General features: G+C 39.4%; 2 protein-coding genes and 1 pseudogene across 6 annotated transcripts in view; 2 read left to right on the plus strand and 1 right to left on the minus strand.

The window, feature by feature from the left end:
• AGBL3 (AGBL carboxypeptidase 3) overlaps positions 1–13,485 on the plus strand; it is a 156,605-nt gene that overhangs the window by 138,219 nt on the left and 4,901 nt on the right. The window lies entirely within an intron of this gene.
• Positions 1–13,485, minus strand: part of CYREN (cell cycle regulator of NHEJ) — an 80,742-nt gene that overhangs the window by 31,368 nt on the left and 35,889 nt on the right. The window lies entirely within an intron of this gene.
• On the plus strand, positions 2,303–10,048 carry LOC129398356 (E3 ubiquitin-protein ligase RNF14-like; annotated as a pseudogene).

Genomic DNA, 13,485 nt, shown 5'->3' on the forward strand with positions numbered 1-13,485 from the left:
TGTACAAATAGAGGAAAGAGTCAGTGAATTGAGAGAGATAGAAAAATAGAAATTACCCAACTGAACATAAGAGAAAAAATAGGCTTAAAATAAAATGAATAGAGCCGCAGGCACCTGTAGGACTATAAGACAAAATCTAATAATATTCACATATCGTAGTTTCAGAAGGACAGGAGAATGAATACAGGGCTGAAAAAGAAATCAAAGAAATAATGGCTGAAAGGTTCCCAAATTTGACAGGAGACATAAACCTATAGATCAAAAAGCTGAGCAGACCATTAATAGGATACACCCAAAGAAATTCATGCCAAGATACCCCAAAATTTAAAATTTTTTTTTTTTGAGACAAAGTCTTGCTCAGTTACCCAGGCTGGAGTCCAGTGGAACGATCTTAGCTCACTGAAACCTCCGCCTCCTGGGTTCAAGTGATTCTCGTGCCTCAGCCTTCCGAGTAGCTGGGGTTATAGGCACCCACCACCATGCCTGGCCAATTTTTGTATTTTTAGTAGAGACGAGGTTTTGCTGTGTTGGCCATGCTGGTCTCGAACTCCTGACCTCAAGTGATCTGACTCCCTCAGCTCCCAAAGTGCTGGGATTACAGGCATGAGCCACCATGCCCATTCCCCAAAATTTAACTTCTGAAAATGAGACCAAAAAAAAAAGAAAAAACTATCGAAAGGAGTCAGAGAGGCTGGGCACAGTGGCTCATGCCTGTAATCCCAGCACTTTGGGAGGCCGAGGTGGGCAGATCACGAGTTCAGGAGATCAAGACCAACCTGGCTAACACGGTGAAACCCCGTCTCTACTAAAAATACAAAAAATTAGCTGGGCGTGGCAGCGAGTGCCTGTAGTTCCAGCTACTCTGGAGGCTGAGGCAGGAGAATGGCATGAACCTGGGAGGCAGAGCTTGCAGTGAGCCAAGATCGCGCCACTGCACTCCAGCCTGGGTGACAGAGCGAGACTCCGTCTCAAAAAATAAAAAAAGAAAAAGAAAGGAGTCAGAGAAAAATGACACCTTTCCTACAGAGGAAAAACAATTTGAATGACAGTGGATTTCTCATCAAAACCCACAAAGCACAATAATTTTAATTATTGGAAGAAATTGTCAACTTAGAATCCTATACCCAGTGAAAATAAGGGAGAAGTCAAGAAAGGTTCAGATAAAAGAAAATGAAGAGAATTTTTCACCAGAAGACTTACTCTAAAAGAATGACTAAAGGAATTTTTCTAAACAGATAGAAAATGACAAAAGAAGGAATATCAGGAAAGAAAGAATACGGTAAGCAAAAATACAGGTAGATATAAAATACAGGTAAATATAAATTTTTCTAAATCATATTTGATGGTTGAAGCAAAAATTATAATATTGATGTGGTTCCAAATGTACATAAAAGACATATTTAAGACCACTATAAATGTGAGAAGGTAAAAGGACATAAAAGGAGGTAAGGTTTGTACTTCACTCAAATTACTAAGTTAACACAACCAATAAATTGTGATAAGTTATGCATATGTAGTATAATACAGCAACCACTGAAAAAGCTGTTCAAAGAGATATACTAAAAAACACTAAATAAATCAAAATGGAATTCTTGAAAAATGTTCACATTACCCACAGGAAGGCAGGAAAGAGAAAACAAAAAACAAAAGATAAACTTTTTTTAAATGGCAGATTTAAGTCCTAAGACATCAACTATTACATTAAATGTAAATGACCTAAATACAACGGTTAAGGACAGATTAACAGAATGAATTTTAAAACATTACCCAACAATATGCAGTCACAAGAAACTCATTTCAAATATGACAATGGAGGCAGGCTGAAAGTAAAAGGATGGAAGAAGATACATCATGCAAACATTAATAGATGAAAGCAGGAGTGGCTATGTTAATATTAGGTAAAGTAGATTTTAGAGGAAAGAAAATTATCAAAGAGGGGCATTATATATAATGTTTAAAAGGTCAATCCACTAGAAACACAGCAATCTTAGATGTGTGTATAAAATCACAGAACTGGCTGGGTGCAGTGGCTTACGCCTGTAATCCCAGCACTTTGGGAGGCCGAGGCAGGTGGATTACCTGAGGTTGGGAGTTTGAGACCAGCCTGACCAACACGGAGAAACCCTGTCTCCACTAAAAATACAAAAAATTAGCCGGGTGAGGTGTCTCATACCTGTAATCCCAGCTACTCGGGAGGCTGAGGCAGGAGAATCACTTGAACCCGGGAGGTGGAGGTTGTGGTGAGCCAAGATGGTGCCATTGCACTCCAGCCTGGGCAACAAGAACAAAACTCCGTCTCAAAAAACAAAACAAAACAACACAGAACTGCAAAATATGTGAAGCAAAAACTGATAAAACAGAAAGGAGAAATAGACAAATTCACAATTGTTTCAATAATTAGAAAATAAGCAAGGATATAAAATAATTCAACAAGAATATAAATATCTAACTGACATTTAAGGAGCACTTCATCCAACAACAGCACAGTACACATTATTTTCAAGTGTACATGGATCATATACCAAGATAGAACATATCCTAGCTATGAAATAAACCTCAACATATTTAAAAGAATTTAAATCATACAAAGTGTATATCTGACCACAATGGAATCCAACTAGAAATCAATAGCCAAAGGGTAATAGGAAAAAAAAAAAAAAAACCTAAACATTTGGAAACTAAATAACACACTTCTGAATAAATCGTGAGTCAAAAATATTCTCTGGGATGGGGCCAAGATGGCTGACTAGAAACAGCGGCATTCGGAGGCTCCCATTGAAAAGAACTATAATAAGCAAGGTATCCAGGTTCTCTCATCAGAACTGACTAGGAGGCTGGTGTGATCCACAGAGAGGAAGAACAGTGTAGTGCAGTGGCCCACCTGAGAGCCACACAGGGCAGGAGAGCACCCCCCTATATCCCCAGCCAAGGGAGGTGGTGAGTGAGTGTGCTACCCAGCCGGGGAAACCGTGCTTTTTCCACAGAACTGTGAAACCTATAGATTGGAAGATCCCACTCACGACCCACGCCACCAGGGCCTAGCGTCCCAACCCCAGAGCCGTGAAGTTTCTCAATAGCCTCTTAGCTGGAATCTGCTTAAGCCTACAGAGCTCCCCAGGGGAGGCATGACCAGCACCACAGCTGTGTCTGCCTGCTGTCTAAGCTGTTTGAGTTCCTTGGGGGAGGGGCAGCAGCCAGCACTGGGACTCACAACTGCCTAACACACTAAGCTCCCTGGGTGGTGGAAGGGCATCATCCATCTCTATAGCTCCAGGCTGTGCTTTTCCTCTGCTGGAGTCAGGGAGGCTGAACAGCTTGGTTCCAAGACATGTTCCCCAAAGCCCAACACACTGACTGTGGCTGACTGTGGCCAGAGTGCCTTTTCAGGCCTGACCCTGACCCATCCTTCCTCATTGGGTGGGGCTTCCCTGCAGGAACTTCAATAACTCCAGCCAGAGGCTCAGGGACAGAACCCAGATCTCCCTGGGCCTGAGCCCCTAGGGGGAGGGGTGACCACAGTCTTTGCAGACCAGCAGACTTAGCCTTTCCTCCTGGTAGTTCTGAGGAATCTGGGCAGCCCAGACAAGTGGGTTTCCCCCCAGCGAAGCACACCCCCCCAACCAAGGGACAAAGTGCTTTGTTAAATGGGTCCTGTTCCCCCTGCCACCCAACTGGGTAAGACCCTCCAAGAGGGGTTGTCAGATACCCTATACATGAGCAATACTGCTGGCATCAGGCTGGTACCCCTTGAGGTCAGAGATCCCAGAAGAAGGAGCAGGCACCCTTCTTTGCTATTCTCCAGCCTCCTTGAGTGACATCTCCAGGCCCAGGAGTGAACCAGATGACTAGGGCCTGAAGTGAAACCCCAGCCAACAGCAGCAGCCCTATAGAAAAGGGACCTGACCAATGAAAGAAAAACAAATAGAAAGCAACAACAACAGTATCAACAACAACAAACAAGCCCCCAGAAAAACCCCATCCAAGGATCAGCGCCTCAAAGATCAAAACTAGACAAACTCATGAAGATGGGAAAGAATTAATGAAAAAACACTGAAAACCCAAAAGGCCAGAGTGCCTCCTCTCCTCCAAATGATCGCAATGTATCTCCAGCAATGGCACAGAATTGGTTGGAGGATGAGACAGACAAATTGACAGAAGTAGGCTTCAGAAGATGAGTAATAAAAAACGGCTCTGAGCTAAAGGAGCATGTTCTAACCTAATGCAAAGAAGCTAAGAACGTTGATAAAAGGTTAGAGTAGCTGCTAACTAGAATAACCAGTTTAGAGAGGAACATAAATGACCTGGTGGAACTGAAAAACAGCACAAGAACCTTGTGAAGCATACACAAGTATCAATAGCCGAATCGACCACGCAGAAGAAAAGATATCAGAGTTTGAAGACCACCTTGCTGAAATAAGGCATGCAGACAAGACTAGAGAAAAAAGAATAAAAAGGAATCAACAAAGCCTCCAAGAAATGTGGGACTTCATAAAAAGACTAAACCTACGATTGATCAGAGTACCTGAGGGAGACGGAGAATGGAAACAAGTTGGAAAACACACTTTATGATATTATCCAGGAGAACTTCTCCAACCTCACAAGACAGGCCAATATGCAAATTCAGGAAATACAGAGAACATCACTAAGATATTCCATGAGAAGATCATTCCCAAGACACATAATCTTCAGATTCTCTAAGGTCAAAATGAAGGAAAAAATGTTAAGGGCAGCCAGAGAGAAAGGCCAGGTCATCTACACAGGGAAGCCCATCAGACTAACAGCGGCCCTCTCAGCAGAAACTCTACAAGCCAGAAAAGATTGGGAGTCAATATTCAACATTCTTAGAGAAAAAAAATTTCAACCCAGAATTTCATATCTGGCCAAACTAATCTTCATAAGCAAAGGATAAATCAAATCCTTTCCAGACAAGCAAATACTGAGGGGTTTCATTACCACCAGGGCTGCCTTGCAAGAGCTCCTGAAAGAAGCACTAAATATGAAAAACAAAAACCAGTACCAGCCACTGCAAAACCACACCAAAATATAAAGACCAATGACACTATGAAGAAACTGCATCAATTAGTGCACAAAATAACCAAATAGCATCATGATGACAGGATCAAATTGACACATTACAATACTAACCTTAAATGTAAATGGGCTAAATGCCCCAGTTAAAAGACACAGACTGGCAAATTGGATAAAGAGTCAAGTCCCATTGGTGTGCTGCATCCAGGAGACCTGTCTTACGTGCAAAGACACACATAGGCTCAAAATAAAGGGATGGAGAAAAATTTACCAAGCAAATGGAAAGCAAAAAAAAAAAAAAAAAAAGTAGGGGTTGCAATCCTAGTCTCTGACAAAATAGACTTTAAACCAACAAAATCAAAAAAGACGAAGGGTATTACATAATGGTAAAGGGAATAATTCAACAAGAAGAGCTAACTGTTCTAAATATATATGCACCCAATACAGGAGCACCCAGATTCATAAAACAAGTTCTTAGAGACCCAAAAAGAGACAGACTCCCACACAATAATAGTGGAAGACTTTAACACCCCACTGTCAATATTAAACAGATCAACAAGACAGAAAATTAACAAGGATATTCAGGACTTGAACTCTCAGCTCTGGATCAAGTGGATCTAATAGACATCTACAGAAATCTCCACCCCAAATCAACAGAATATACGTTCTTCTCTGTGCCACATGGCACTTATTCTAAAATTGACCACATAATTGGAAGTAAAACAGTCCTCAACAAATGCAAAAGAACTGAAATCATAGCAAACAGTCTCTCAGACCACAGTGCAATCAAATTACAACTCAGGATTTAAAAACTCACTCAAAACCACACGATTACATGGAAATTGAACAATCTGCTCCTGAATGACTCCTCGGTAAATAATGAAATTAAAGCAGAAATCAAGAAGTTCTTTGAAACCAATGAGAACAAAGAGACAATGTACCACAATCTCTGGGACACAGCTAAAGCATTGTGTTAAGGGGGAAATTTATGGCACTAAACACCCACATCAGAAAGCGAGAAAGATCTCAAATCCACACCCAAATATCACAATTAAAAGAGCTAGAGAGGCAAGAGCAAACTAATCCAAAAGCTAGCAGAAGACAAGAAATAACTAAGATTAGAGCAGAATTGAAGGAGATAGAGACACAAAAAACTCCCCCAAAAATCACTGACTCCAGGAGCTGTTTTTTTAAAAAAATTAACAAAATAGACCACTGGCTAGACAAATAAAGAAGAAAAGAGAGAAAAATCAAATAGACATAATAAAAATGATAAGGGGATATCACCACTGATCCCACAGAAATATAAACTACCATCAGAGAATACTATCAACACCTTGATGCAAATAAACTAGAAAATCTAGAAGAAATGGAGAAATTCCTGGACACACACACCCTCCCAAGACTAAACCAAGAAGTCGGATCCCTGAATAGACCAATAGCAAGTTCTGAAATTGAGGCAATAATTAATAGCCTACCAAGCAAAAAAAGCTCAGAACCAGACGGATTCACGGCCGAATTTTACCAGAAGTACAAAGAAGAGCTGGTACCATTCCTTCTGAAACTACTCCAAACAATTGAAAAGGAGGGACTCCTCCCTAACTCAATTTATGAAGCCACCATCATCCTGATACCAAAACCAGGAAGAGACACAACAAAAAAAAGAAAACTTCAGACCAATATTCCTGATGAACATCAATACGAAAATCCTCAATAAAATACTGGCAAACCGAATCCAGCAGCATATCAAAAAACGTATCCACCATGATGAAGTTGGCTTCATCCCTGGGATGCAAGGCTGGTTCAACATATGCAAATCAATAAACATAATCCATCACATAAACAGAACCAAAGACAAAAACCACATAATTATCTCAATAGATGCAAAAAAGAGTTTTGATAAAATTCAACATCACTTCATGTTAAAAACTCTCAATAAACTAGGTATTGATGGAACATATCTCAAAATAATGAGAGCTATTTATGACAATATATAGCCAATATCATATTGAATAGGCAAAAGCTGGACACATTCCCTTTGAAAACCAGTACAAGACAAGGATGCCCTCTCTCACCACCCCTGTTCAACATAGTATTGGAAGCTCTGGCCAGGGCAATCAGGCAAGAGAAAGAAGTAAAGGGAATTCAAATAGGAAGAGAGGAAGTCAAATGGTCTCTGTTTGCAGATGACATGATTTTATATTTAGAAAACCCCAACATCTCAGCCCCAAAACTCCTTAACTGATAAGCAACTTCAGCAAAGTCTCAGAATACAGAATCAATGTGCAAAAATCACAAGCATTCCTTTACACCAACATAGATAAGCAGAAAGCCAAATCATAAATGAACTCCCATTCACGATTGCTACAAAGAGAATAAAACACCTAGGAATACAGCTAACAAGGGATGTGAAGGACCTCTTCAAGGAGAACTACAGACCACCAAGGAAACAAGAGAGGATACAAACAAGTGGAAAAACATTCCATCCTCGTGGATAGGAAGAATCAATATCATGAAAATGGCAGTACTGCCCAAAGTAATTTATAAATTCAACACTTTTCCCATCAAACTACCACTGACATTCTTCACAGATTTAGAAAAAACTACTTTAAATTTCATATGGAATCAGAGAAAACCCCGAATAGCCAAGACAATCCTAAGCAGAAGGAGCAAAGCTGGAGAGGTATCACACTACCTGACTTCAAACTGTACTACGAGGCTACAGTAACCAAAACAGACATATAGACCAATGCAACAGAACGGAGACCTCAGAAATAATACCACACATCTACAACTATCTGATCTTTGACAAACCTGACAAAAACAAGCAATGGGGAAAGGATTCCCTGTTCAATAAGTGATGCTGGGAAAACTGGCTAGCCATGTGCAGAAAACTGAAACTGGACCCCTTCCTTACACCTTATACAAAAATTAACTGAAGATGGATTAAAGACTTAAATGTAAAACCCAAAACCAGAAAAACTCCAGAAGAAAACCTAGGCAATACCATTCAGGACATAGGCATGGGTAAAGACTTCATGACAAAACACCAAAAGCAATTGCAACAGAAGCCAAAATTGACAAATGGGATCTAATTATACTAAAGAGCTTCTGCATAGCAAAAGAAACCAGCATCAGAGTGAACAGGCAACCTACAGAATGGGAGAAAATGTTTGCAATCTACCCATCTGACAAAGGTCTAATATCCAGAATTTACATGGAACTTAAACATATTTACAAGAAAAAAACAGACAACCCCATCAAAAAGTGGGCAAAGGATATGAAGACGCTTCTCAAAAGAAGACATTCATGCAGCCAACAAGCATATGTAAAAAAGCTCAATGGTTGGGTGTGGTGGCTCACGCCTATAATCCCAGCACTTTGGGAGGCCAGGGTGGGTGGATCACGAGGTCAGAATATCGAGACCATCCTGGCCAATATGGTGAAACCCCGTCTCTACTAAAAATACAAAAATTAGCCGGGGTGTGGTGGTGCACGCCTGTAGTCCCAGCTACTCGGGAAGCTGAGGCAGGGGAGTTGCTTGAACCCGGGAGGCGGAGGTTGCAGTGAGCCGAGATGGCACCACTGCACTCCAGCCTGGGCAACAGAGTGAGACTCCATCTCAAAAAAAAAAAAAAAAAAAACGCAAAAAAAGAAAAAAAAAAAAACAAGGCATTTGTAAACTGTCATGGCCCTGGTGGGAGTGTAGCAGTGAGGATGATCAGAGATCACTCTCATGGTCATCTTGGTTTTGTTCCTCAGAAAATTAAATGTCAGAAGACCAAGAAGCTCAAGAGGATGAATTGCTGGCCCCAGTGAGTATTTACGATGGAGATGAATTTAGAAAAGCAGTCTGTCCAAGGTGGAGAAACCAGGATCTATTTGGATTTGCCATAGAATTTCAAGATATTTGTGAGCGCTATCTGCTCTATGGGAAGAACACCCTGGCAGCGTGATCCCGTTTGCCTGGATGCAATTTCTTAAGGAAGAGACCCTAGTATACCTGAATATTGTCTCTCCTTTTGAGCTCAAGATTGATTCTCAGAAAAAAAGTGCAGAGAAGGACAGCTCAAGCCTCTCCCAACACAGAGCTAGATTTTGGAGGAACTTCTGGATCTGATACAGACCAAGAGGAAACTGTGGATGAGACAGCTGTGTGCAGGATGTGGAATCATTGTTAAATATGATCCAGGAAATCTTGGACTTTGATCAAGCTCAGCAGATAAAATGCTTTAATAGTAATTTGTTCCTGTGCAATATCTGTTTCTGTAAGAAGCTGGGTAGTGAATGCATGTACTTCTTGGAGTGCAGGCATGTGTACTGCAAAGACTGTCTGAAGGACTACTTTGAAATCCAGATCAGAGATGGCCAGGTTCAATGCCTCAACTGCCCAGAACCAAAGTGCCCTTCAGTGGCCACTACTGGTCAGGTCAAAGAGCTAGTGGAAGCAGAGTTATTTGCCTATTATGACTGCCTTCTCCTCCAGTCCACCTTGGACCTGATGGCAGATGTGGTGTACTGCCCCCACACGTGCTGCCAGCTGCCTGTGATGCAGGAGCCTGGCTACATCATGGGTATCTGCTCCAGCTGCAATTTTGCCTTCTGTACCTTGTGCAGGTTGACCTACCATGGGGTCTCTCCATGTAAGGTGACTGCAGAGAAATTAATAGACTTACGAAATGAATACCTGCAAGCAGATAAGGCCAATAAAAGACTTTTGGAACAAAGGTATGATAAGAGGGTGATTCAGAAGGCACTGGAAGAGATGGAAAGTAAGGAGTGGCTAGAGAAAAACTTCAAGAACTGCCCATGTTGTGGAACTCCCAGAGAGAAATTAGATGGATATAACAAGATGACATGTACTGGCTGTATGCAATATTTCTGTTGGATTTGCATGAGTTCTCTCTCTAGAGCAAACCCTTACAAACATTTCACTGATCCTGCTTCAACACATCTTAAACAGCTGTTTTATGCTGTGGATGTTGATGAAGATATTTGGGAAGATGAGATTGAAGACTAGTTAACTACTGCTCAAGATATGGAAGTGGATTGGTTTTCCCTAATCTTTTGTCAAGTACACAAAGTAACCCTGCAGGATATTTAGGGTACTACTCATTCACTCTTCCTGTGTAGAAGATATGGAAGAACAAGATTTATATTTTCATGTGGTACTACTGAAGAGGGTGCATTCATACATTTTTTAATGCAAGTTGAGAAAAATTATAAGTCAAGGGTTCAGAAAATGAAACTACAGAATATTAAATATTATAATGTGTCCAAAGCTCTGAATAGTTAAAAATTAAATATTTATTGCCTTCCCCAAGCTTTACATAAGGAGAAGAGGGGTCAAGAGTTAAACTTACAGACCCTTTGTCTCTGAGAAGCATCCCTGTAAGACATTCTGTTGGAGTTCCCTCAGTACTACTCCTTACAACTGGGGTAGGTAGAAGCCTTATGAAAATTATACTGAGAATCTGATCTCATTTACTCCATGTTAATCACATTCTTACCAACCTAAATTTCTGCCAAGTCAGTTCTCTCTGGAGGAAGCCCTTTACTCTGTAACTGACTGGATGGTCCAGTGTCATTTTGACCTGCTTTTCAGAATGGAAATTTATAATAATTTAAAAATATGTTTTAATACCACAAACGCTATGGGGCACTTGATATTTATTAATGGTGTACATGCTCCACTGGTTTCAGGGCAAATCTAGAATTTAGTGATACTGGCTCAGAAGAATTTAAGTTCTATTCAACTTTCCTGGGTGTTAGAGCCTAGATTCAAAATGACTTGTCTTCGCTACTTTTGTTCCACATTCTCTCTCTTTACCTTTGCCCTACCTTCTGTTTGTAAGGACAGTCTTAATATTAATTCCAGCAACACATGTTTTTATTTCCTCTGCTGGAATAGGAGAAAGCTTAATAATATATTAATTTAATATAATATAATCATATTATTCATATATTCATCCCAAGCTGAATGTTCTTGAATTATCTGCATTTACCACTGTATATGCATATAGTGACAGTATAACCTGTCTATACCACTGTAGTTCCAGTCCTAATTTTCTGAATTATTTTTAAAGGTCTTCTCTAACAAGCTATGGGAATTTGGCTTCGTACTCTTTTTTTGCAACAGCAGTGTTTTGGGTGATAATTTTGAATTGATAACTGTTCCTTTTTCTGGGTTTTGTTGGCCTTTTGAAAAATTGTCTTTCGTTATCGTTGGTGGGTGGCTTAGAAGCAAAGTAAAATTTTTTGGAAAAGAGGACAGAAAATTGAACTGCAGCTTGAGAACATATTGTTTTTTTCCTACTTTGTCATTGAAAATTGAAGAATTGCTTTTAACTGTTTTAGGTGTGTGTGTCCAGAGTGAGCAAGGACTATGTTTTTGGATTGTCAAAGAGGATGCTTAATCTTAAAAATAAAAATAAATTTAAAAATCATCTTGTAATTAGAAAAAAAAGGAATGAGATCATGTCTTTTCCAGGGACATGGGTGAAGCTGGAAGCCATCATCTTCAGCAAACTTAATACAGGAACAGAAAACCAAACACCACATGTTTTCACTCATAAGTGGGAGTTGAACAGTGAGAACACATGGACACATAGAGGGGAACATCACACACCAGGACCTGTTGCGGGGTGAGGGGTGAGGGGAGGGAACATAGAGGATGTGTCAATAGGTGCAGCAAACCACCATAGCACACATATACCTATGTAACAAACCTGCACGTTCTGCACATGTATCCCGGCTTTTTTAAGAAGAAATAAAGGAAACAAAAATTAAAAAAAAAAATTCTCAAAGGAAGTAAAAATATGTATTTAAATTAATGGAAATGAAACTATAATATATTAAAATAAGTGAGATATAGCTAAAGCAGTACTGATACAGAAATTTATAGAACTAACTGCATATGCTAAAAAATGAGAAAACATCTGAAATCAATAATCTAAGCTCCCACCTCAGGGACCTATAAAAAGAAAAGCAAATAAACTCAAAGCAAGCAGAAAGAAGATAATAAAGATAAGAGCAGAAATTAATAAAATTAAAAACAGAAAAATGACACAGAAAATCAGTGAAACAACTGGTTGTTTGAAAAGATCAATAAAATTGACAAACTTCTATTAATACTGACAAATAAAAAAGACATAAATTACTAACATGAGGAATGAAACAGGATATCACTAAAAATCCTGCATACATCAAAGAGTTAATAGAAAACACTACACACAAATTTGACAACTTACAGAAAATGGATTATTTCCTCAATAAAATATGAACTACCCCAACTCATTCAATATGAAATAGAATATTTGAATACCCCTGTAACTAATAAGGAAATTGATTTCATAATTTTAAAACCCTAAAAAAGAAATCACCTGGCCTAGGTGGTTTTAGAAGAGAATTTTACCAATAAAGGAAGAATTAATACCAATTCTATACAATTTCTTCCAGAAAATAGGAGTTCTCAGTTCATTTTATGAAGCCACTGTTAGTGTGATATCAAAACCAGACAAGGGCAAAACAAAAAAGGAAATGACAGAATAAGATTTTGCATAAATATAGATTTAACAAGCTAAATCTAACAAAATATTAGCAAATAGAATTCAGCTCTAAATAAAAAGAATTATACACCATGACCAAGTGAAGTCTATTTCAGGAATTCAAGGTTAGTTTAATATTCAAAAAGTAATTGATGAAATCCTTCATATTAGAGCAAGCTTAAGAAGAAAAATCACAAGATCCTATTAATTGGCACAGAAATTGGTATTCGACAGAATTCAGTACCCATCCATGATAAAAAGTCTCAGAAAAACATAGGAATAAAGGGGATCTTACTCAATAAAGTCCATTCTTACCACTTGATATAGTTTGGCTGTGTCCCCACCCAAATCTCACCTTTAATTGTAATAATCCCCACGTGTCAAGGCAGGGTCAGGTGGAGATAATTGAATCACGGGAGCAGTTTCCCCATACTCTTCTCGTGGTAGTGAACAAGTCTCAGGAGATCCGATGGTTTTATAAATAGGAGTTCCCCTGCATAAGCTGTCTTGCCTGCCACCATGTAAGACATGACTTTGCTCCTCCTTTGCCTTCCGCCAAGATTGCGAGGCCTCCCCAGCCATGTGGAACTGTGAGTCAATTAAACCTCTTTCCTTTACAAATTACCCAGCATTGGGTATGTTTTTATTAGCAGCGTGAGAATAGAATAATACACCACTCTATTGAACATTGTGCTAGAAGTTCTAGCCACTGCAATAAGGCAATAAAAAAATAAAAAGCATACAAATCAGAAAGGAAAAAATAAAATGATCCCTACTGTGAAAGATGTTATTCTCTATGTAGAAAATCCTAATAAATTTACCAAAACACACACGCATGCATGCGCGCGCACACACACACACACACACACAACCTTTAGAACTAATAAGTTATGCTAGGCCTCAGAATACA

The sequence above is a fragment of the Pan paniscus genome, chromosome 6, assembly GCF_029289425.2.
Source record: "Pan paniscus chromosome 6, NHGRI_mPanPan1-v2.0_pri, whole genome shotgun sequence".
In the NCBI taxonomy this organism is placed as follows: Eukaryota; Metazoa; Chordata; class Mammalia; order Primates; family Hominidae; genus Pan; species Pan paniscus.